This window comes from Tiliqua scincoides, chromosome 2 (assembly GCF_035046505.1).
Source record: "Tiliqua scincoides isolate rTilSci1 chromosome 2, rTilSci1.hap2, whole genome shotgun sequence".
In the NCBI taxonomy this organism is placed as follows: domain Eukaryota; kingdom Metazoa; phylum Chordata; class Lepidosauria; order Squamata; family Scincidae; genus Tiliqua; species Tiliqua scincoides.
This window is the reverse complement of record NC_089822.1, coordinates 170,490,339-170,516,931: the sequence shown is the minus strand read 5'-3', so window position 1 is coordinate 170,516,931 and position 26,593 is coordinate 170,490,339.

The window sequence follows — 26,593 nt, the reverse complement described above, 5'->3', positions numbered from 1 at the left end:
GAAAAAGGAAGTAGTTTTATTCCCAACGTGTTTTCACTGAAACCAATCTTCCTGAAGGGAATGAATAGACTTCAAACAGAGTTCATAGCAATATCACCAAACACAACTTAAAGTAAGATTTCTCCTTTTCCAATTCTGCCAACTATTGTTTTTTAAAAATTTATTTGCTTTGGCAGTGCAGTCACAAGCTATTTCAATCCCTCTTTTTATTATAAAGGTATCATCTGATTTTGATTAATCTAAACTTGAGAACTCTCCTCATCCTGCCTTCAGTTCCTCCTGCCCACTGCCCAGTGACAAATGAAGCATGTGAGTGGACAAAATGAAGGGGAGAGAGTAATGAAGACCCATGGATGGGTGGGGCAAGGTCTTGCTTAACTTTAGAGCTGATTCAAATGGTCTCCCACACCCATTTTTGCTGTCCTGTCTTCAGGAGAACCGTTTAGCAATTTCTTTTTCAGAAGAGAGAGAATTTCAAAGAAGTTTTTTTTGGGTGTGGGGTTACTTAGCTTCATTACGGTGGAGCTGTTCTTTTTTTAAAAAAAAACCTGGTACCTTTGGGGGCAGCAGCAGCAGGAACAGCAAGACCATGTAAAGTTTTACTTATCTTCCTTGCAGCTGATTCCTGATGGTCACCTTTAAACCCAAAAGTTCCAAGAAACATTACTGCATCATGTAGTGTTCTGAGTAAAAAATAATGATGGTCCTATTTAGCATGTAAGACTTTAGACATTCTCCTTCTTGTATTCCTCACCCATGAACCATCCAAAACTTGAAAAGGGAGATACCCCCACATTTGAAATTCACTAATTGCAAATTTATATACATTGAGATCAGCATGACTTAAGTTGAATTTTTTTCAGCAAAAATCAAGCAATTTCTTCATATTTTTTTCATGGAATAATTGGGTGGAAATCAGCAATCTGAGGAATGTGGGGGTATGTGTGGCAACGTCGCTACAGTAAAGTTTTTGTATTTATTTTCCTCAGTATAATTTAGTTTTTTATTTGGTTGTTTTCTGCCTTGGAAGCTTTTTTTTCAATCTGAAAAGTAAGTTACAAATACTTTAGGTCAGGTGTGAGCTGATTTTTGGTACCTACTTCCTTATTTATTGGTAAATTGAGGTCCAGCAATTGGAGCCAGGTGCAAGGTGGACTCACTGTTAGAATAAATTGAGATCCAGGACACCTTTGAGCACATGCCCAGCACAGGAAATTATTTTCAGTACCAGAACCAAGTTCATCATAGTCCCACACAAAATTCACTCCTAACTTTCTTTGTTTCAGCAGATTAATTTAAAAGACAAAAAACAGAAAAAGCATTTTTCCTTTTCTTGTTAAATACTTGGCCAATCTACTGAAAATCGCCCAGATTTCTACCAGTACAGGTTGTGTCTCTGTATCCATTGATTTGGCATCCACTGATTTGACTTACCATTGATACTGGAGTCCACCTTTAAATGCCTTATAACAAGGAAAAAGGCGACAAAATCCCATTTCCTACCTTCATACTTTTAAACCACACTGCTTCTTGGGGTTAAAGATAGCCTTGAAGACCCACTACTGGGATTCTTGCTCCTCCATTGCATCAGTATAGATGCTGTACTGCATTCAGCCATAATCTCATTCCATTAGATTTCATTATTCTCCCCATCCAGTGGCTGAATACAGTATAGCGTCTATACAAATGCATTCTGGGGCAACAATGGAGGAACAAGAAAACCAGAAGTGGGTCTTTAAAGCTATTTTTCCACTGATTTGGTATCCACTGATTTCTTTATCCACTGATGTTCCAGAATGGAACCCCCAGTGGATAATGAGGCACAACCTGTATATCCCAATCTACTTTTTGCTGTCTCTTGTCCTAAATAAATAGCTAAATACAGCATTTGACTGAAGTATGTTTTGGGGGAAAGGAAAGGGAGCAGAGATCAAGCTTACTTATGAAGCAATCTGATATTCAAGAATGTTTTGGCTCAGATTGCAAGAAGCTTGCTTTTTCCATCGAAGAGGGAGAAATGGTTGCTAAACCCCATCACTATGTCAAAAGATATTAACCTCTAATAATAAAGCTCAGTAAAAAAATGAACATTTTTGCCTCTTGAAAAGGCAAATTTTGCAGCATGCGGCAAGAGGAGAGACTTTTTTTGTACAGTAGGTGTCAGGGGAAGGAATATATAAAGGAAGCTGGGTTAATGATCCCTCTCTTGCCACACTTGGAGCATGTAGGTGTTGTTGGGGGTAATTTCTGCTCCCTTGACATGATATTGTTTGATATCTTTTGCCTTGAAAATGTTCACAGGCAAATGGCAGGCATAGCCCTAATAACACAGGCCTATAAAATTGAGGGTCAGAAAAGTTTTTCCCAAACTTTATGGTGGTTTGATATGAATTTGGGGTGCCGATTCCAAAAATGGCATCCGTTTTGCCCTACCACATGTAGTTTTGGAGATATAGTTTAGCCTCATTAGTGAATGGTTCAAGCAGCTTTCTCATGGGGAAGCCATGGTGTAGGCTTCCTCATGAGGAAGCTGCTTGAACCATTCACTAAAGAGGCTATGCCGTGTCTCCAAAACTAGATGTGCTAGGGCAAAACAGATGCCATTTTTGGAATCGGCACCCAAATATACCCAGGAATTGGTGTAATGTTTAAAGAAGCAAAATGTGTTTTGGCTTGTGTAATTGCAAGCATCATGTGATAGGAAAAAGCCCACAGTACAGATAGACATATATAAGTTTATTGTAAAATAGAAAAGTGGAAAATGAAATATTCCATCTTAAACATATGCCAACTTCTGCTCTGTTTAATTTCAAAATATTTATCTATTCAATGAAATTGTTTTCTTATCGTCAACAATGCCAACAACTAAGAAAAAAGCATCAAGAGTGTGTTATCCCACATACTTCCTGTATCCTAAGCACCCACTTGTTCAATACACTCGTGTCCTCCAATCAAGTATCATTGTAGGGAGTAATCACCACTGCCAAGGTTAATTTAATACGTTTCATCTCTACAGTATTAATTGCCACTACAAACAGATTAAAGATAGCTACTTGATAAGAGTCCTAGATAACTTTATTTCAGAATTAGGGGCATGTACATGTTCTGCCCAGGGAACAGAAATTACCCTTTCTTTGCCCTTATGCATAGCATACCAATTGCTCTTCGGTGAAAAAGATAAGCTTTGCTCTATTTCGCACTGATTTATGGCTCACTGGTGGAGGGGTGTGTGCCTGTACGCATATGTGTGTGTTGTGCATGATTTATCTCTAGAACAATTCATGATCATTTTGAACAAACCAAATTCTTTTTGGAGACCTAGATCTTTTGGTGAAAAGGACAAAACATGCTTTAGCATTCAAATGAAGCAGTGAGAAGCAACTTACTTCCTGAGAAACTGTTGAAACCTCTATAATTTCACTGAAAAGTCTGCAAAAAAAAGAAATAAGAACCTTATGAGGAGATATTGTGATCCCATCGTTTATTTAATACCTGCTTTCTTCCATCACAGAGCTCAAAGTAGTGGGCATAGTGTTCCCAGATGGTCATCCTTCTGGGTACTAACCAGAAATAGATCAGCTTTGCTTCAAGCAGGTGGTTGTATCATGTTCCCTCAGTCCATGCCAAGGTACCATCACAATATCATGGCAAATAAATAAAAACCATTATAGATGGGAGGTATATTTTAGAGGAGATGACAAATACTTGCCTAGGATGTGCAGCGGCCAAACCAAGCAAGGCTGATGCCTCCATCACCAGCCTCAGGGGAGCCTTTGCCTTCATCTTGACAGACTGTAGGTATGCCTCTAAAGCAGGAGTCCCCCATCTATGGTCCACAGGCCACATTTGGTGCACCAACACATTCTGACCAGCTCAGTGGCATTAGGGTCCTTCCTCTTCTCAATCAATCAATCAATCAATCAATCAATCAATCAATCAATCAATCAATCAATCAAACCTTTATTAGGCATAAACCTTCCTCTTCTCTTTCCACCTGCACCTGCCACCACCATACCTTCTTTCTCCTGATGTATGAAGCAACTGCTGGGTTGGGTCACTTTTACCAAGAGCACATCTGACAGAGGCAGTAAGCAGTCCCACAACTGAAAACATTGCAAATATTTCTCTCCTAATGTGACAATCCTTAGCGTTATGATCAAAATGTATACAACGTTTTCTACATTTGATCCACTCCAACCTATTATGAAGTCCCTATGCAAAGTTCCTATACACTCTAGTTAGACATTATCTTTGTGCTTCCCTCTATTTTCTGCACAAATTTTAATTTTTCTCTGTTTTCTTCTGGACATTTCCTTCCAGGCTGACAGTTGGAAGTCATTAAAATAGTCCCTGATAGCTGTTTTTAGGTCCTCAACTCTTGCTAGGCAGAGTTGGGAAATGTCCTCTTTATTTCCACTGTCTACTGAATTTGTCATCAAGATCTTCCCTAGCAGGGAAAGCATAATGTGCTGTTGCACCATCTGTTGTGTCGATACCTCTCATGAAGTTGTGGAACAAACCACGTTTGAAGTATTTTCAAATAAGCATTGTGACACTGATATCGAAAAAATATGACCCTAACGACCGACCTTCTGAAATTGCTCCTATATCGCAACATGAGGAGGATCCTGTTCAATTTCCTCATAAAAAATGTGGATATTCTTTGCATCAAAAATAAATGTTCCTGGATCAATTACTAAGGTAAATACCATGCACATCTAAAAAACCAAAAAATACTTTGTCATGATTCAGTGGTGGAAAATTGCTGCAAAAGAGCCTTGCAAATGACCTCATGAAGCACCATTTCACAGTTGAAGAACTAATAAGAACATAAGAACAGTCCCACTGGATCAGGCCATAGGCCCACCTAGTCCAGCTTCCTGTAACTCACAGCGGCCCACCAAATGCCCCAGGGAGCACACCAGATAACAAGAGATCTGTATCCCTTGCATCTGACATAGCCCATTTCTAAAATCAGGAGATTGCACATACACATCATGGCTTGTAACCCATAATGGATTCTTCCTCCAGAAACTTGTCCAATCCCCTTTTAAAGGCATCCAGGCCAGATGCTATCACCACAGCCTGTGGCAAGGAGTTCCACAGACCAACCACACACCGAGTAAAGAAATATTTTCTTTTGTCTGTCCTAACTCTCCCAACACTCAATTTTAGTGGATGTCCCCTGGTTCTGGTGTTATGTGAGAGTGTAAAGAGCATCTCTCTAGTCACTTTATCCTTCCCATGCATAATTTTGTATGTCTCAATCATGTCCCCCCTCAGGCGTCTCCTTTCTAGACTGAAGAGGCCCAAACGCCGGGGTCCCCCCTCTTTCCCTTTTTAAAGATCGGTGTGACATTTGCTATCCTCCAATCTTCTGACACTGTGGTCGTTTTGAGGGACAAGTTGCATATTTTAGTCAAGAGATCAGCAACTTCTTTCTTCAATTCCTTAATAACTCTTGGGTGGATGCAATCAGGGCCCAGTGACTTATTGATCTTTAATTTATCAATTAGGTCTGAAACATCTTCTCTTTTAACCTCTATCTGACTTAATTCCTTGGTCAGGAGGGGCCGTTCGGGCAGCGATATCTGCCTGACGTCTTCTGCCGTGCAGACAGATGCAAAGAATTCATTTAATTTCTCTACCATCTCTAAGTCTCCTTTTATCTCCCCTTTTCCTCCTTCTCCATCCAGAGGGCCAACCGCTTCTCTGGCGGGTTTCCTGCTTCTAACATATTTGAAGAAGCTTTTATTATTCCCTTTAATGTTGCTGGCCATGCATTCCTCATAGTCTCTCTTGGCCTCCCGTATCACCTTCTTACATTTCTTTTGCCACTCTTTATGTTCCTTTTTATTCTCCTCATTAGGGCAAGACTTCCACTTATGGAAGGAAGCTTCCTTGCCCTTTACGGCCTCTCTAACTTGACTGGTTAGCCATACTGGCACCCTCCTGGACTTAGTCGAGCCCTTCTTCCTTTGTGGTATACACCTCTGCTGGGCCTCTATTACTGTTGTTTTAAGCAGCCTCCATTCACTCTGGAGAGATTGGACTCTTTTTAGCTTCCCTTTCAACCTCCTTCTAACCAGCCTCCTCATTTGAGGGAAGTCTGCTTGTCGGAACTCAAGGGTTTTTGAATGCACACATCCAGGCTAAAATGGCTTCAAGTCCAGGTAAGGTAATATTTGTTCTCTTGCCCAGGGATAAGCACTCACCATCCTACTGTGTATATGAGCTCAATTTTGCCATCAGTTTTGCTGGAGAAAGTCTGAGTGGATCCGGAAAGGCTGATCAAGGCTGGGAAGGGGAATAGGTTATCAGCAGCACCACTGCCACCATATCACCACCTTCCTAGTCTCAATTCACCCCCTCCCCACTTCAATCTTTGCCCCATTTCTCCCCCTCCCTGCCCCATTTTTCCTGCCCACCCCCACCCCCATGTTGACTCACAGGTGCTAGGAGGTTATTAGTGGGGCTCCTGGCAAATGGCTGTCTGGCAGCCTGGCCACTCTGAATGGTGTATTGCCTTTTGCAACAACCATAAAGCATGCTGAGCCATCAGAGCATGAGCAAGAGGTGCAACGGCTTAATAGAATTGGAACATAGTCTCAAGCATGGGGATTTTGATCTGCGTTCCAGTTCAATTTCACTGTGTCACACTCTGGATGTTCCATCAAATGTTCTGTTCCACTTATGTCTTCAAAGTGGGGGCCTATCCTAAAAAGGAATGAAAAAGCGAGAACAGAGAATGGCAGTCCCAGATCACCTTAGCAGAAGGCACTTCTAGCAAGCCAGGCAGTTCTGGTAACCTGGTAACCAAGCACTTCTGAGAAGGCTGCAAGACAACTCAGTGGAAATTTTTTTCCCCTGTATTAGTTGCATAACTAATATTACCAATTGCTAGATCAGCAATTTTCAATCTTTTTCCTTTCACAGCACACTGACAAGGCACTAAGGGTGCAATCCTAACCTCTTATGTCAGTGCTTTCCAGTTTCCAATGGGACATGAGCTGCATCCTGCAGTTGGGTGTCACTCACGGAGGCCTCCTCAAAGTAAGAGAATGTTTGTTCCCTTACCTCGGAGCTGCATTGCCCTTATGTCAGTGCTGGAAAGCACTGACATAAGGGGTTAGGATTGCCCCCTAAAATGGTCAAGGCACACCATCAGTTTTTTGACAATTGACAAGGCAGACTGTACTGCTGTCAGGGGGCTCACATCCCCCAATGGCCCTACTAATAACTGACCAGTGTTGGGAACTCGAGTCAATGACTCAGACTCAAGTCACAAAAATGTGTGATTTGGGGTGACTCAGCGACTTGTGAATTGCATGCATGGAAGATTCTGAAAAAGATTCGAGTCAGGGCCGCCTGACTTGACACTTGTCCCCATGTGTGCTGATTCGAGTTTGCCTGTGTCAGGGGGTGCCTGCTTACTATTTTCACCATGTGGAAAACCTTGTAGGGCCAGCATTCTGACGGCAAGAAGCAGGGAGTTCCTGCTGGGAGGCAGGAGAGGGTTAATGAATCAGGCAGGAGGGGGGAGTGAGCTCTTTTTCCCTATCTCTGATAGGAAGGAAGGAACCAATGATCATTGAACAAACTGGGCATTTGTATATTTTCATTGACTGAGGGAGAACAGGAGGCAGAGCCAAGGGGGTTCTTCTCTTACAATTGGCTGCAAAAGCCCAGGGAGGCGGTACAAAACTCTTTTGCCAATCTGCTTTCCAACCTCATGGATTTTTGCCTCTGTTGTTACTTGGGGGAGCAAGGTTCATTGAATGACTGGCCACAGTGGACTGCTTCTGAGTAGGTCTGTCAAGTATCAGGTCATCCTGGTAAGCCTTGCAGCTGCTGCTCATGACCCTCCTTCTCTGTCCCAGCTCTCACTCAGTCTCTCCCAGCCCTCCCTGTTTACAGATGGGCGGGAATAGCAGGGGAGTGTTCACAGAGAACTCCTATATACACACACGGAGACCACCAGCAGCAGCCCAATTTTTTCCACAGCTGGGTTTTTAAGGGGGGGGCAACTCGAGTTTGTTAGAGTCACTAAGGGGGACTCAAAGAGTCAGAAAGTGCCCCCGTTATGACTTGTTTTTGAGTCAAGTCATGGGGGGATTGGTGACTCGGCAACTTGACATGGGTCAAGCCCTGCTGGGTTTTCCCAACACTGTAAATGACCCCCCCCCCAAAAAAAAACAAAAAAAACAAAAAAAAAAACTCCCACAGCACACCTGTGGACCATTCGTGGCACACTGGGTGAAAATAGCTAGGCTAGAGGAACAAGAATTGTCACTGTATTACTTTAAAGAAAATGAAACTTTACAGTTTTCCCAGGGACCCTGAAGACTGCAAATGACCTCTCCTGTTTGCTTGGCATAAATATGACATCATCGTTCTGACAGTTTCTCCATCTACTGTTGTTCAGACTGTAGCTATTGAGCGAGGCTTTCACTCTCTCATTCTTTAATTGTTAGCTCTGTTGTCAGCTGGCAGCTCTAAATCTTGTCTTTATGTCAGTGGAAGTTCTATTCCTTCAACCTCTGTGGCTTTGTTAGCCTCTCACTGGGCCTTTCAGTATCAATTTGCTGTCTCTTTGCAAGCCACAAAACCTTGCTCTGACACAGCAGATCTTTCAAGGGGGAGAGATGGAAGATGTTATTTGAGTCGGAGATGGGGGTTGCCGAGCGCCTTAAAGGTTAGAACTAGCAGTTTGAATTGGGATAGGAACTGGATGGGCAGCTGCTGGAGCAGTCTGGCTCCCATAACCACTCAATCTGCCGCACTCTGCACTAATTGCAGTTTCCGAATGGTTTTAGCAGGTAGCCCCACATAGAGCGCATTGCAGTAGTCTGGTCTTGAAATTACTAAAGCATGGGTCACCATAGCTAAGTCCAAATGGCTCAAGTATGGTTTCAGTTGGTGCACCAGCTTAAGCTGGGTGAACGTACTTCTAGGAACTGCTGCCACCTGATTTTCCAGGGAGAGCTGAGAGTCCAGGGGAACTCACAAGCTGTGCACCTGTTTTCATAAGAGGAGTGCAACCCCATTCAAAGTGGGTAGATGATTCAGTGCCTGCAGTTAAGGATTTCTTGATCAGGAGAACCTCTGCCTTTTCAGGATTTAGTTTTAGCTTATTGGCCTTCATCCAGTCACTAATGGCATTCAGACAGTGTCCCAGGACTTCCACAGCTTCCTCAAGATGGTAGGGAGAGATAGAGTTGGGTGTCATCTGCATATTGGTGGCACCCTACACCAAGTCCATGGATGATTTCATCTGGACCTCAGACTATCTGACAACCAAGAGGAGGAATTTCAGGATGCAGCTAGATGGCAACAGATCTATTAATAATGCTTTGCTTTGGACAGTTCTGCCCAATTGCTCCATCCAAACACACAGTCAGGTACTTGATCGCACATATTATGCAGGTCACGCTTCTCTGGCACACTGTTCCTCCATCGAAGAATCATTGGGGAGATGGAGGGTCAGAACGTCTGAACCATCTCCCATACGTGACTAACTGCACAACCTTATACATGTCTATTCAGAAGTAAGTTCCACTGGGTTCAATGTGATTTACTCCCAGGTAAGTATTTATAGGATTGAATCCTAGATATGGTTTAGAATGTATTGCAAAGGGCAGATTTGGATGTTCTGCACCCCTTATTGTGCAACAGCAGGATGATGCACCAGGACATGCATTCACATTCTTCCCATGTAATTCGGTGGGTTAGTTGGGCAGAATCATCCAAAGTGGTCCATTGGTATAAGACAGTGATAACTCAGCTGCAGTCAAATATAGAACGTAAAGAAGAGTGTCATAATCTTGGAGGCAATCGGTGAGCATTTCCGATCTCTTTCCAGGACTGCAGTTTTCAGCCAACTTTGAAGTTCTTTTTTCCCCTTGAAAATTATAGCAGCTACAGTGAGGATTCTTGTTTCACAGCTACTAAGTATCTTTTGGCACATACTATTCCTGCCAAGCAAATTTCCCTCAGTGAAATGCATCCCCCACACAACAATAGTGGACATCTTGATTTGTAGTAAAGGGTTTCTTGGAAGCTACGACCTTATGGTGGCTATAAGAGGGCCATCAATAGCACTTTCATGAGCCAACTCTAGTAGCTGACGCTCAGCTGCTCAGAAAATAATATCATGCTCAATGAAGAGTAAAAGGAGGTGTCATATTTAACACATGGCCCAGTCCTATAGAGGGCCTGTGATAGAGGATCTCCCCATTAATCTTCTTATGGCTTTGTAAATGTCACAGAACCATTATGCGCCTCAGAGCTGCCAGTACAAATGGCTGGAGTCTCTGTGCACTCCAGCCTGGGTCACAGTAGGTAAGGAGATGATGGGGGTGGGTTGTGGGCGGTTCAGGGGAGGTTCAGGGGAAGATCAAGATGGGGAGCAGGAAGGGAAGGGGGCACTTTGGGGGGAGGAGGGTTGGATATCAGCAGCAGCAGTGTATACAATATCTATTCCTATTTTCCTGGCCCAACATGCTCCTTGCCTCTCTTTAGACTTATACCAGAAAAAGAGCTGGCATAGATCCAAGGGGACCCATTGACAGTTAAGTGGCCTATGGGAGATAAATTTAAAAAATATTTTTACATGCTCAGGCTGTGTGGTCATCCCCCCCCCCCCCACCATAGCATACAATGTGTGCCCTGTCAGCACAGCAGCATTGAGTAAAATGGTGGAAGATAGGATTGGGCTGTTAGGGTGCAATCCTTCCACACTTTCCTAGGAGCGAGCCCCAAAATGGGACTTCCTTCTGAGGAGACATGCCTAGGTTTGGGCTCAGAGTCACATGTCTACCTTTCTAATTCAGACATGCTCAAACAGGCAGACAGAGATGGGGAAAAAAATTCCCCAAAGTTTCCAAAAACAGCACAACCTAAACCCAGAGTAATGGCCATAACTCTGCCATTTCAGCCAATGACATCACATTTTAAAAGGACCCTCACTTCAGTAAAACAGAAAGGTTTTTTTTCAAATCACCTCACAAGGGATTCTGCTGAACACACATTCACTGCCCTGACAACAAAAGCCACAAAGGTGTGTTCCTTCAAGCCACATCCACCACAATTCTTCAACTGTTACATCCATTTCCACTCTCCTTTGCTGCTTCCCAGTTTCAGGACCGCCTTCCTCCAAATAAGATCCTACAAGGGCTGAATACTGAATAGTGAGGGTTACGCACAATCCACACACTTAAAAATTGGACTTGTGCACTGCAGAAATATGCCATTGCCTCAGATTCACTATAGGAGGAATCTCTTCACTGCATTCATGAGAACTTGTTATTGGTTATTTCAGGCCGCCCATGCAATTGTGGATGGGACCTGCTGGTGGGGGTGTGAAGTCACATCCAGGTCAGAGATGGGAATAACAAGTGTGTGTCTAGCAAAGGCACAATAACACTGATGCTCCTTTCCTGTTTGGGAATCAGTGCCCAGCATGGAATAGTGCCAGCATCTGTGTCTGGATCACAAGGCTTTTCATTACAGCAATCAGGGCTTCCTCCCGTTCTCACAGCAAACAACATCCCTTTACCAGACATCTCAGGCTCTTTAACAGCCAGTGGGTTACTGCTGTAATTCCATAATACTGTGACAATCACTGCTGAGAACATCACCCTAAATACAAAAGTGGAGAATAATTGATTGTATTTATTTGCTCATAACAGCCATCTCTCAGGCAGTGCCATGCTGATTAGGATGAGTTACGAGCGGCTCTGAACTATTTATTAGTATTCTTTTTCCCCCTCTTTCTGCTTTTCTCTGTGCAAGTGCCTTCTGGCATTCTGTCAGCAGGATCTAAAGCACGTTGACGCTTCACTCCTTGCCTCCAGTACCACTGCATACAGACAGGTCTGCAGGGATTCCATCAAGATAGATGTGATGAGTTTTCAGAACAGAAAAAAAAGCATACAGCAGATCAGTTAGGAGGAAATGTACCATTGCTCTCATCCAACTCATCTCAGGGCAGTGGGCCTGCTACACTGACAGCTGATGCAGCTGAGTGGTGAAGAGACTTGAACTGTGAATCAGGACTTCTCTGCTTTGAAGCTCACCTCTGCCCTGAGCTCAGGAAGGAGTCTTAATATGCCCCTGTAAAACCAATAAGTATTCTTGTTCCCATATTGAGGCTGAGGCTGGGCAGGAGTGACTTGCCTAAGGGCGCAATCCAAACCTGTGCTGGAGCAGACAAGCCAGGAGGCTTGTGCTGCATCCAAAGCAGGTTACTGGCCAGCAGTGGCTCAGCCACAGGCAAGGGGAAGCTCTTCCCCTTACCCCTGAGTAAGGGCTGCTGGCCCCAATGGGTCTCCTCGGACCTGCGCCACCTCTGGAGGTGGTGCAAGTCTGAGGAGAGCGGAACTACTTGAAGCCACTCCGTTCTCCCTGGGGACGGGGGTTGGAATCCGGCATAACCACCGGGTCCCAGCCCCACCCCTGGCTCCCCGTGTACCCGCCCTTGGGGCCACCCATCGCCCACCCTCCCCCAGCCCAGAAATGCCTCCCTCCCGCCTCCTCCACACAACCCCATGCCTACCTTCGCTACTTGTGTTGGCGCGGAGGTGCCGGCCTCCGTGCGTTGGTGCATCTAGATGCACCGACACAGCTTCCTCCCACGAAGGTGCAAATGCTTTACGGAACGTTTGTGACCCTCCCCGGGCTCCTATGCTGGCATAAGTGTCGGTTAGGATTGCGCCCTAAGTCACTCCTGCCCAGCCTCAGCCTCAATATGGAGACAATAATACTTGTAAATACTTGTTTTACAGGGCTGCTGTCAGGGCTATATTATGCTAATACATGGGAAGGGCTTTTCAGGCTCAGAAAGTGCTACACAGTTGCTAAGTACTGTTAGCAAATGGATGGAGCCCAGCCCTGAAAAAATGTCCATGTTTGTAGAAGAGTAGATAGCCTAAAGGCCAATTACTTTAGCTGTTTTCAGGCATGTAAGTGTACATGGGCAGAGAGCCAAAGGTTAATAGATGCTGGGGGGAAAAATGCTCATAGGACAGGGTGGAACTACTGCTGCAGTGTCCTGTTATGTCCCCACACATGTTCATGCTACCTAGAATGAGCAACAGAAAGGGGCTTTTAACAGGCCTGTTTGTGTCTCAGATAGCTGAGCAATTGTGTCATTCCAGATCCGCTTCTTGCATGAGATCAGGAGTGCTCCATTTGCTGGAACAGCTCAATTCCATGCAAGCCATAAGCCCATGAATTTAGGCACACTTAAAGCACACATTGGATCAGCTACAAGTCAACTTGTCATTTCCTCCTTTCTTTCCTTTCTATTCCACTATCAACCTTTTATCATGTTGACTCACACACTTATCCAAGACTCTTATCTTATCATGGTGACTCATACACCTATCCATGTAGAGATCTAATATTTGTGAAGGGAGAGTAGGTACATGCCGGCTCTGTACAAAAAGCAGGCTATACTAAATCCCAATAGGGATTTTTACAATTGAAGAAGGTTCTGTTTTTCAAGAACCACAACATTTCAGTTGGATCATTTATGATCTGGTATCACATTCTGGTCTCCATTTTCCTCCCACACAGGCTGACAGCGGCCAAAGAGTAGGTGGAATAACTCGGCATAACTTGGCTAGGCTTGTCAGCTGCTTCAAGGTCTTGCCGTTCACAGTGCCGGTGGCCTCGAACTGGTGACCTTCGGATGTTATCTTCAGGCAAACGGAGGCTCTACCCTCTAGACCAGACCCTCTACCCTTGGAAGATGACTTAGGGCCCAATCCTGAACTCTCAGCACCACCCTCAACTGGCACTGAGTGTCACAAACGTGCCATAAGTCCATACTGAGCCAGCACCAACCGGAGTCCTGCAGCATGCTTTCTGGAGCAAAGGAGGAACTCTGAGCTCTGGCAGCAGAAAGGTATGTCGGGGCAAGGGTAAGGCATTCTAGGGGAGGGCAAGGGGAAGGCATGGGGATAGGAGTAGGGCAGGAGGGAGGGAGGACCGGCGGAGCACTGCTCCTCTGAATTCAGAACCCCACTTTGGGCCTCCTAGCCCAACATGGGGCCTCTGCACTGCCAAAATAACCAGTGCAGACTTGAGTAGCCCCATTGTGGCTTGGGCCTTCCCCTGAGGAGATGCTGGTTGCTGCCCAGAGCCCATAGAATGCAGTGGTAGCCATTTTTGCGCCACTGCTCCTCTGGGCGCAGAGCAGTTCAGGATTGGGCTGTGAATCCAGTTAGATAATAGAAGCATCAGGAGCACTTCAGGAAACCAGGAGAACCTCACTGGAACTTGTAGTGGACTTTCTATCTTCCTTTCAGGTAAGTGGGGAGAGTTACTATACAAGCCGTTTTACAGTAAAAACAGTGAGAACAGCATTGTAGTTTGGCAACAGATCATGGTTTAGCACATTTATGGTTGGCTGCTGTCATGCATAATTTCTGGATGCTAGGGACTCTGGCAGGGAGGCCCAAGCACCTGACTCTCTATACCACCAGGGAAACTTTGCAGTGCTGTAGCACCATCCATACAGTGGTCAGGGCTGGGAGTGAATGGCTGTTTAGGTCATTCAGAACAGGTGACCTAAGAAACCATATAGCTATATGGAGGTAGCCGCATTGCCCTGGTTTCACAGTTTGGTGTCTTAGGCTGTAATCCTGAAAGTGTGTTCCAGTGAATTCAGTGAGATTTACTTCTGAGCAGACAAGACGTGCTGCAAGTTGGAACAAGCCCTGTCCTACCTTGTCTCATCTGGCCTGGACCACCAGCTTATCCTTCATCATGTCTCTTGTCTCCGTCCTCTTATCCTCATTTGTCTAATCTGGTACCTGACCACCAGACCATGTCCAATCACATCTCCTGCTTCTGGCCTCTTGACACTTACCTGCCTGTGCTAAAAATGCAAACAAGCCTGTCCTTTCTGAGCCTGACAGCAGGAGTGACTCCAGGTTCAAGAGGGCCTTTGCAAAGCTCCTTCCACTGGGCCCCGTCCTATGTCAATGGACTCTGACAGCAGCAGCGGTAGTGTTATTTTTAATGGTGGCTGCCATGTTAACTCCCACAATTTACCCAGCCTTGAATTACTCCAGGGCAGGGCCTTTGAGAGGAATTTTATCAGGGGGTACAAAGTTTCTTTTGGGCCCCTTTGCAAAGAGAGAGGGGTGAAAGAGTGGGGGAGGGTGGTGATGGGCAAGCAGAATAGGGGGAGGGTAGAGACAGCTGGAAAAGTCTTTGAAGCCCAGGTCTACCAACCCATGTGGCATCAGTAGTGTCCCCAGTCATGGTAGTGTCCCCAGCAGGCAACAAGTGTGAGTAGATAGGAAAATGTCAGATCTCAGGAAATTTCTGGGCCCCCTCCTTTGGTACCAGGGCCCCCCTTTTGACCCTGGGCCTGGGTATAAATTATTATTATTATTTATTATTATTAACAGTATTTATATACCGCTTTTCAACTAAAAGTTCACAAGGCGGTTTACAAAGAAAAATCAAATAACTAAATAACTAAATTACCCCCTTTACCCCCCCCCTCCTAGGCCTTGCTCCAGGGCATGACAAGGGAAACAGTGCTGGCAATCACCCAGTGCTGAGAGGAGCACAGGGGAAAACTGTTTTCCAGTGTGGGCCCAGGACCGGTACTAGTGGCATCCGACATGGTTTCTACCATAAGAGCACAATCCTAATAGCAGCCCAGGAGTGTTACAAACATGCCCTAAAGTGTGCGAGTAGGGCAGGCGGTGTGCATCTGCGCACCAGTCTCCCAGTGTGGTATCCTGTCATGGAGAGGGTAAGTTTGTGCCAGCCGAGGGCAGCTGGTGCAAGGGATTGGGGAGGGTGTAATGGAGGTGTTTCAGGGTGAGGGGAGGGCAGACTGGTGGGCAGACCAGGCCCAGGAAGCGGGCGAGACTGGCCTGGGTGACCTAGGCCATATCTTAACCCCCCGCCCAAGCAGCCCAAGCAGTGTTACACCGGGCATCACACCGGCCTTTTTGGGTCGCTGCTGCAGGCGCAGATCCGAGTGGCCCCACTGAGGTGGCTGCCATGCAACATGGGGTAAGGGGAAATAAATTCCCTTACTCTGAGTTGTGCAGCAGCCAACTCCTACCCTACACAGTTGGTCTGCCTGTTCCAGTGTAGAGCTGGATTGGGCTGTAAGCCCTATGAATGACTGAATCACGTCAGTAGAAACACCTCCAAAACAAAGACAGGAAACTGGAACATGAATGAACATGGATGGGAATATGGAACTAAAACTGGAACATGATTTTGAAAGATGTTCTCAATGTGATTTATTTGCAAGTAAAAATTTAGTTTCAAGGTGCTCATGTTATGTCAAGGATGGGCTAAGGCAGTTTCTCATGAGATTCAAAAAGAGCTGAAATGTGCTTTTCTACACCATTGGTAAGTTATGATACAAGAGGGCCTCTCGTCCTCTCTTGCATCTGGTTTCCTTAAATAGAATTGTATAGGAGGAATAAGCGCTCTAGATTTGTCTCACAATTGTATGAAACTGGCTGCCTGTTTTCCCTGATATTTGAGTGGAAACACTTTCAATTCATCATAAAAACATGGAAGGAAATACCCGAAATACCCGAGAACAAATCCAACTCCTTCCGAACACAACTTTTCTCTCTCTGAGCGGGGCTTTGAAGAATTGCTTCACTGTCATGTTCTATATATTGCTGTGCATGCTGTCAACAATTGATAAGCAATAACAATAAATTTAATCATGTCTAGCAGAGTGTGAAAGTCGTCTATTTGAATATGGGTTTATATGCGTAGGGAATTTCTGACTTCAGCTCAGAACAAAGTTGGAGAGCTCGTTGGAAGGTCTTGCAAACGGGAGAGTAAACTGCTGCTTTGGAAAGGTTCAAAGGGAACATTTTCTTCCACATCGGGAGGTTAGATTGGTAGTTGTGTTTGTGGAAAGCCTACCACAATATTGGTTTATCACGTCTAGTAATGAGACTCTGGCAGTTTGAATGTGCTGGAGCATTTATGGGCATCTGTGTTCTAACAAGGCAGGCACCACAAAGCTGGTAAATCATTTAGTCGGAATGGGACAGAGGGTCAGAAATCAAATAGCAAGCACCTCACAGGTTCTGATAATACTCTTCATTCTGTGAAAGATAAGAGGATATAATGGGGCAATCCTAGACCAAAGTTGCATCAATGTCACCAGTACATCAGCACAACATTTGTCATCTTCTAGGCCTGTCCAGCACAAAGGGGAGGGGGAAACCAGCCCAGGCAACATCTAGCTTACACAGCCCTCGTAGTAACTCTGCTATTCAGCTGTTTAGTTCAAGTGGAAAAGTGTTACATTGTTCTGCATTGTGCTTTTAATCAGGTGCTCAGAGACCAGTATCTCCCCTCATTGTCAGGAAACAAAAAAGGTCTCTCTGAGATCACCTCTTTACAACTTTTGCTGGCAGGTGAATTTGAATTTGTGACCCTTCCAGTTGCTAAATTTCTACATTTGAGCAACTTGAAGCGGGCTACGTTGCTGGTTCTAAGCAACTTGGAGTAACTGTGTAAGCAAACTGGTGTGTTTTAACCCTTATTTCTTATTTCTCTTTTAATATATACCTTCATACATGACTGTTTGGAGATATTAGTTGTAAAACTATATGCCTAATAAAGGTTTGTTGTGTGTTGTTGTATGTTGTTGTTGAAAAAGTGTTATATTTTTCATTTCTTTAAAGGTAATGTCCATCTTGTTGGAATACAGGTGCAACACCTCTTGCAGGATTCTGTATGGAAGTGCATTGTCCTGATGCCTAAGGCCCTTTACCTTGTCCTCTGTGGTCCCTATAAGAAGTGTGACCTTTACATAACTTCCTTCCTTCTTACATGCCTCTCGCTTTCTCTTTGTGACCATCAAAGGAACAGCATCCAGGCTCCTGAGCTCTCTTCCAGGAAGGTGGGCGGCCAATGCTGAAGAGCATTCCCTTACTTCCACACAAAGAGAACAACTTTTCCTGAGTTGTAGAAACCTCTGATGCAGTGGTGTAGCTAAGGGAGTGCAGGGGGTAGCAACTGTACTGGGCAAGAAGCTTTAGGGGGGCAATAAGCCGAGCTTGACACTAGTGGCCAAAATTGTCAATTAACCAGAAACTGTAAACACAACTGCATTATGGAACAAAAAGTGGATTCCCTAACTCAAAACTGACATATGAGACTTATTGTTTCAAGAGCCATTGAGATGTATGATACAGCATGGAATCAATAAGGCAATGGTTCTCAGATGTTTAGCACTGGGACCCACTTTTTTTAGAATGAGAATCTGTCAGGACCTCTGATGTCATGACTGGAAGTGAAATCATCAAGTATCAACATTTTTAACAATCCTAGGCTGCAATCCTACCCATGCTCACCCAGGAGTAAGTCCCATTTACTGTCATTGTTAAAAGTATATACATAGTAGCCTGTTAAAAGTACAGAGCTGTAACATTTCCCCAGATGCAGTCACATACATGGTAGTATCAAGTCTAATATATTAAAAATAAAATATTGAATTGAATGGGGACCCACCTGAGATTGGTTCACAACCCACCTAGTGGGTCACAACTCACAGTTTGAGAAACACTGCAATAATGTGTTAATATAAGTCAGCTCTCATTTCCATGTATCATAATACAGTTACCCCTACTAACTGGGTAAAGTGGCACTTTTCAAGTGGTGCTCCTCTTATATTTAGGAGGGGGAGAGTAACTGTTCCTCTTTACCCCAGCACAGTGTCTCTCACCAATAAGGGACACACTTTTTTTTTATTTACTTAGTTAATTAAATTTGATTTTGTTGGGGGGGGGGGGGGCTACAAAATCTTTTTTGACCCCAGATAGCAGATAGATGCCTTAGCTATGCCACTGGCTGGGGGGGGCAGCAGAGCAAGTGGGCTGGGGGGGAGGAGGTGGGTTTTTCCCCCAATTTTCACTTTTTTAAAAGCCTGACTGTGATGTCACTTCCGGTTGTGACATCACTTCCAGGGCATCATTTTGAGCACAGCGCTGGGCTACATGATCATAAGAACATAAGAACAGCCCCACTGGATCAGGCCATAGGCCCATCTAGTCCAGCTTCCTGTACCTCACAGCGGCCCACCAAATGCCCCAGGGAGCACACCTGATAACAAGAGACCTCATCCTGGTGCCCTCCCTTACATCTGGCATTCTGACATAGCCCTTTTCTAAATCAGGAGGTTGCACATACACATCGTGGCTTGTAACCCGTAATGTATTTTTCCTCCAGAAACTTGTCCAATCCCCTTTTAAAGGCATCCAGGCCAGATGCCGTCACCACATCCTGCGGCAAGGAGTTCCACAGACCGACCACACACTGAGTAAAGAAATATTTTCTTTTGTCTGTCCTAACCCGCCCAACACTCATTTTTAGTGGATGTCTCCTGGTTCTGGTGTTATGTGAGAGTGTAAAGAGCATCTCTCTATCCACTCTGTCCATCCCCTGCATAATTTTGCATGTCTCAATCATGTCCCCCCTCAGGCGTCTCTTTTCTAGGCTGAAGAGGCCCAAACGCCATAGCCTTTCCTCATATGGAAGGTGCCCCAGCCCAGTAATCATCTTAGTCACTTTCTTTTGCACCTTTTCCATTTCCACTATGTCCTTTATGAGATGTGGCGACCAGAACTGGACACAATACTCCTGGTGTGGCCTTACCATCGATTTGTACAACGGCATTATAATATTAGTCATTTTGTTTTCAATACCTTTTCTAATGATCCCAAGCATAGAACTGGCCTTCTTTACTGCCGCTGCACATTGGGTCGACACTTTCATCGACCTGTCCACCACCACCCCAAGATCTCTCTCCTGATCTGTCACAGACAGCTCAGAACCCATTAGCCTATATGTAAAGTTTTGATTTTTTGCCCCAATGTGCATGATTTTACACTTACTTACATTGAAACGCATCTGCCATTTTGCTGCCCATTCTGCCAGTTTGGAGAGATCCTTCTGGAGCTCCTCACAATCACTTCTTGTCTTCACCACCCAGAAAGGTTTGGTGTTGTCCGCAAACGTAGCCACATCACTGCTCATCCCTGTCTCCAGGTCATTTATGAAAAGCACCAGTCCCAGGACAGATCCTTGGGGCACACCACTTTTCACCTCTCTCCATTGTGAAAATTGCCCATTGACACCCACTCTCCATTTCCTGGTCTTCAACCAGGTCTCAATCCAGGAGAGGACCTGCCCTCTAATTCCCTGACTGTGGAGTTTTTTCAGTAGCCTTTGGTGAGGGATATGGCTGCATCAGCAAGGGGAAGCATAGGATTGGGTTGTCAGGTTATCTTATTGGTAATCTTTCAAAATCTTTGACAAGGTACTTCTCAGTCAAATCAGTCTCACAGATTTTATTTTACAAATTTTAAAGAAAGCATTATAAATGATAAGAACATACACATCAAAAGAGACTGTTCCAATCCTCAGTCACACATTGCCTGGCCTCAGGCACTATCACTCCGGTTTTCCACTACAGGGAACCTCAGAGTTAGCCCGAAATTCATGAAGCTCATCATATTGCTAGATGAAGTGAATAAACATATTCACTCATATGTGTTGAAAAATTACTAGACGACTTGTAAAAAGGTTTGTGCCACATCCAGCGCAAGCAATTATAGCGCTCTTCTGAGGATGCAGCACATGGGAAGACAGGGGCTTGGAGGAGCTGGTGATTGCAGGCACATCTTGGTGGGGATCTTTGAGTGTGCCGCTTTGATACTCCTGCTGTACTTTTTGAGCTGAGTCTGCTTTTTTACTTATTTGCTATTAGCTGAGGCTGCTTTTTTTTTTCTTGGCTGCAGCTATTTAGGCAGGAAAAGTGTGCAGAAGAAATTGATAGATTTGTAAGAGAGTGCAGTAGAAATCATAATAATCACTTGCAGAGTTCCTTCTGCTCTATCAGAAAGCAGTGATGAATGTCCAGGAAGAAAATTAAAGGTTTCCCACCAGGAAATGACTGCTCAAGGCTGCTAAGGGAAGGCATTTTAGAAATGTTGGCCACCACAGGCCACCTTCCTGCGTCAGTTGCCAAACACTTAGAGATCATGAAGCTTAGCGTTTTCCTGGAGAGATGAAGCTGCTCTCTGCATTTAAGCAACCACACCGGAGATCGGTAACTTACAAGCACGGTGCTCGAAAGTGGGAATATAGAAATTATGCAGTGCGCATGGAAACATATTTTATATATATTGAGTAAAAGATAAAATGAAATGAAATTCTATGTCAGATAATTAGTGGATGATGATGATGATGATGATGATGAAATACATTTCTTATTTGCCTTTCTCCCTTTGAGACACTCAAGGCGGCTTACAATATTAATTACCTCCCAGCCAATTAAAAACACAATTATACAAAAATGAAATAAAAGCAAGCAGCAGCAAATGAAACTTAGGGCCCAAACCTATCCAACTTTCCTGGGCCAATGTAGCCACAATACAGCCCTGAGTTAAGTGAACAAACATTCCCTCTACGGCTGCCCTCTCACTGCAGGATGCAGCACATGCTCCAATGGGCACACTACATTAGTGATGGTTAAGGCTGGGCCCTCAAGCTGTAATCCTATACACACTGTCCTGGGAGTAAGTCCCATTGAATACAATTGGGCTTCCTTCTGAGTAGATATGCATAGGATTGGGCTCACAGTCAGAAGGAGAGCCAAGCAAGTCAGGTAATGCTCCTTTAAATAGCCCATTCTTCAGCCTTCATAGTAAAGAGGGATTTAAAAGAAAACTAGTAACAAAGGAGACATCTCTTTCATACAGTGCAGGAAATTCCACACTTTCAGGGCTTCCACCTAGAAGGTCCTCTTGTGTATCTCTTCAACCTGAACTTCAGCAGGCAGTAGGATACACAAGAAACAAAAGATATCCTCATTCGCTGCCTTCCTGTCTTAATGGATAGATGGATTCATAAAAAGGCAGGCCTTCAGGTGTCTTGGTCCCAGCCACGTAGGGCTTTCAAGGTGTGGGGGTGCTCTCCTCCTTTGCCCCAAACTCCTCTTTGGGGAATGGCCTAGGGTGCTGATGTCACTGTCTTTAACTTAACCTTCCTTACATGGTCTTTCTGAGGATAACATTGGATCACTCCTGTACATACTGCCCAAAGGTCTTTAGGCGGCTACAAAAACACATTTAATACAGAACAAGGATTATTTAGTGGTGTGACACAGATCCTTTCCCCCTCCCCGCCATGCCCATGCTACTGCTAGAACTTAAACCCAGAAAATATATTTGAATACACGGCATGTGACAGAATGTGAAATTAATTGTGCTTACATTCGCAAGCAGGCCAGCAACGTAGGTGCTACTTGGCAAGCATCTTCTTGTGCCGTGTGAGAACAAGTCGCTAAAAATATCCCTTGTGCTTTTTAATGCTGGTATCACCCTGTTCTTGCTAGAGCTTCCATGATAATGAAACTGATAAGTACATTTTCTAATCATAGGGTGTAAATGAGCACCCAGCTGAGAACTTCCCCTTCTCAAGATGTGCTACATCAGCGGCAGCTGACTGAACTGCTGGAGCCGTCAGTTTGAAAAAGATACAAGACAAAGTTTAGACTGAGTTAAAGCCAAACGTCGTGCTTTTAGCTTAGCAACAGGCTTGGCATACCATGGTTAAAAAAAGTCCGTGGCTGCATCCATTAGTAGAACATTACAGTCTAGAAAAATTAAGCTGCAGGTATATCAGCCGAGTTGGAATTGAACTAATATCCATTCTCAAAAGCTTCATCTTGCAGAGTAAAGGAAAACCCATTATTCAGTTCCAACAAGCACAACTCATTAGGTGTACAGGATGAATTCACTTGTTGCCTTGAGGCATCTAGAAAAATGGGGAACTGCAACGCAGCCGCAGCATTTTAGTTACAACCATTTCCCAGGGTGAGATTTTGGTTCAGATACAGTTTTGCAAAACGTTTTGTTCGAAAGGAGGAGAAAACAGCTCTTGTGATGCCAATACTAACATCTAGTATGGGATGCTTCTGGGAGAGGCTGAAATAGGAAGCCTGAAGACATGGTTCTATGACCATCTTTCCCTCTATCACCAACCTATTCCTCCTGTATCTGGTGCTCAAACAAGGTCTTTTTTCAACAGATAAAACTTTCCAGCCCTTGATGCTGTCTTAAACTGTCCTAGTGGATTGCCTGCTTTTGCCATTACTCTTCAGAGTTTGGACCTCAGACTTATCTCCTGTGAAAATTGTAAGTGTGGTCTAGGGTGGCTACCAGCTCATACGCACATTGTCTGAATTCAGCACTTCTTAAAAGACAGCTGGTGGTGCTCTCAGATGGATGGGGATCCAAGGGGGCTGCAGTAGCATGAGAGCCAATGGGTCTTCAGCCTCAACTCTGTAGGCAAACTGCTCTATCTTCTGGCTGCTTAGATTCCCCCGGACAGCCCCTTTACCTGGTACCTGCTCCATATACATCCACATTGTTCAGGGTGATGGAGGAAACAGAGCTAACAACTGTGTGCCCACGAATCTCCCCTAGGTAACTTTTCTTTGCTAAATTATAACATGCCTCTGGATGAACTGGTTCCAAAAGGGTTCCCTGCTGCCAATCCACAATCCAATTATAATTAAGGGCACAGTCCTATCCCTTACTTCCTGTATCTCTCCTATCCCATAAAGCACTTTTGTGCCACTCTGAAGGGAGTTGGGCCAGTGCATGGATGTGCGCCGGCCTTCCCATACCACCGTGGTCCCTGGAGGACAAGCTCGGCCAGTGCAGGTGTGTGGGGGGCATGAGGAGGGCAGAGAGGAGGCAGGAGGGAGGTGTTACAGGGAGGGAGAATGGAGGTGGTGGGTGTTCCTGGGGGCAGGTGGGCAGGGGACGGGAGGTGGGGCCAGGACGCTGCGGTTATGCCGAATCCTGATCCCTATTCCTGGGCGGCGCAGAGCAGCTTCTGGCTGCTCCATTCTGCTCAGATCTGCGCCACCTCCTGAGGTGGCGCAGATCTGAGTAGACCCTTTGGGGCCACTGCAACACAACATGGGGTAAGGGAAAGCAATTTCCCTTGCCTTTTGCTGCACTGCTTTTGGCCCCAACCTTGCGCTGGATATAGCACATGCATGCCAGCCTGCCTATTTCCAGCACAAGTTAGGATTGGGCTGCCCAGGATATTTCCATGCCCAGGCTGACCCCACTTTGAAGCAGAGTGAAGTAGTCTTAACAAGACAGCAGGCTTAGGGCAGCATTAACACAGCAACAAATTGACAAGTTATTTAAAGGAATTATCCCTTGAATATGGAATTGTGAGGAGCCAAGAGACAGAAATTGTGAGGGAGAGGAAGATGGTAAGGTTTGGGCAGCCAAACTCAGTGCCTGGGCTTCTAGGGCCAGCCCCAATCCAGGCTGCACATGATGCGAGGGCTGCACTGCCAGGTGGTGCTGGTTTGTCAGGCAGGCCAGCCCATCTGAACATAAATGGATTAGGGAAGAAGTAGAATAGAATGTAACGGAGGCTACCACAGGAACAGGGGCTGAAGGTATAGGAAGAGCAATGTGGAGATTTCTAGCTGGGAGGCACAGCTACTGTCTGGACAGGCGCTGTGCCCTTCCAGCTACCCGGGTTTCCTGGGTCTAGTCACCCACTGGAATTCCATCCCCCTAAGTGTGGAGACACTGCATCAGAGGCCAAGAAGCCGGACCTTCTGAGCCCTAGCCAGGAGGGTTAGCATTACGGAAGCCAGAAGGAGCTGAACGACTGGGTGAGCTGGTGCTGGCCCCAGGGCAGACATGAGTAATACTGGAGTGTCCACCCCCACATGCGTTCCTGGCAGGCACCTGGTGCTGCGCACAGCTATGTGAAAACATGCTCCTTATGTTTAAATCAACAAAATAAAGGTTCTAGACAGGCAACACCTGCTATGTTAATTTGTATTTCCCATACAAATAATGATGAAACCTTTCGTATTTGCTTGGTTTCTTGCAGTGACCAAGAAAAGCGGTGCAACTACTCGTGCTGTATCATGCACACCTGGTGGTCTCAACACATGTAATTTAGGGATCGGATCCTAAATACTTGGACTGAGGATTGCCTTCCTTGCTGAGGAGTCACTGGTTTCACATTTTTTCTGACCCGGCTGCTTAGTCACATTAGTGCATGGGCCTCTTGATACAGGTTCCTCACATGCTACCTCTGCTGTTGAAATCCTGTGTTCTGATCAGACCCTGCCTAAGACTGCTGCTCCTCTAATCAGCTGTCTGACTGATTAATTAGTTGTTAGCAGAGGCCCATCAGTTGCTTCACCTCTTCTGCCTGTCGCTTTTGGACATGCCATTTGTGCAATTAGTGGTCTTCCTTAACTGCCCTTTTGCCTGTTCAGCTATCACATTTGATTGGCTTCTGTCACTATGTAATTGATTGTACGTTCTTATTCTTTATTTTTATGCTATTCTCGTTTTCTCTCTCCACCCCCCTTCAGCAATCTGCCTGTAGTATTCTGATGAGCAATCACTCCTGCCCAGTTCTGAGGTCTAAAATGTCATCTTGCCTCTTTGACTTTTTTGTCCTTGAGGATATTTATTTAGTAATTAAAATGACGTTGTCTCTTAAAACTATCGGTCCTACTGCTCTTAAAAATACTTGAAATAGTTTTTTTCAAGTAGACCTTTAGCATGCAGCACAATCCTATCTTGTGCTGGAACAGGCAGGCCAGGAGGCCTGAGCTGTATCCAGCGCAAGATAGGGGCCAGAATTGGCTCATCAGGAGGCAAGGGGAAACTCTTCCCCTTACCGCTGGGTAAGCCACTACAGCCCCAATGGGTCCCCTCAGACTTGAACCGCCTCCAGAGGTGGCATAATTCCAAGGATAGCAGAGCAGCTTGAAGTCACTCTGTGCTGCTCTGGAACGGAGGCTAGAATCCGGCATAAGAGCCAGGTCCCAGTCCCGCCTCCTGCTCCATGCCAGCCTGCCAACCCACTCCTGGGACCGCCCTCTGCCTGCCTTTTCCTGCCCCGGAACTCCTCCCTCATGTCTCCTCCCAACCCACACCAGAGCCTTGTGTCACCCGAGCTCGGCCGATGCAAGGCTCCACCCCAAGTTGGCATGGAGGCTGGATTCAGCCTCCACAGGCTGGTGCATGCCCCTGCATTGGCCCAGCCAACTCTAGAGAAGATGCAAACGTGCTTTGCGGCATGTTTATGACCCTCCTGGGCTGGTGCAAGGGACTCTGGATTGTGCCCTTTGTTAAAATACTTGAAATGAAAAGTGCAATGCACGATTAGTAAAATAATAATAATAATAATAATAATAATAATAATAATAATAATAATAATAATAATAACTTTATTTTTATCCCGCCTTTCTCCCCAAAGGGACTCAAGGCGGCTTACAACATATAAAAACATAATTTAAAAACAAATAAAAACATATTAACACATCATAAAAAACAGCAGTCAGAGTAAAAAATAGGTAAAAAGAGCATAGAGCAGCAGCAAGTCATAAAAGAATCAGGCCTGTAAAAAATATTAAAAGATGTTAAAAAGATGTTAAAAGGCCGAGAACTCAGAAGGCCTGTTTAAACAGAAGGGTCTTCAGGCCTCGCCGAAAGGTCTCAAGAGAGGGAGCCATTCTTAA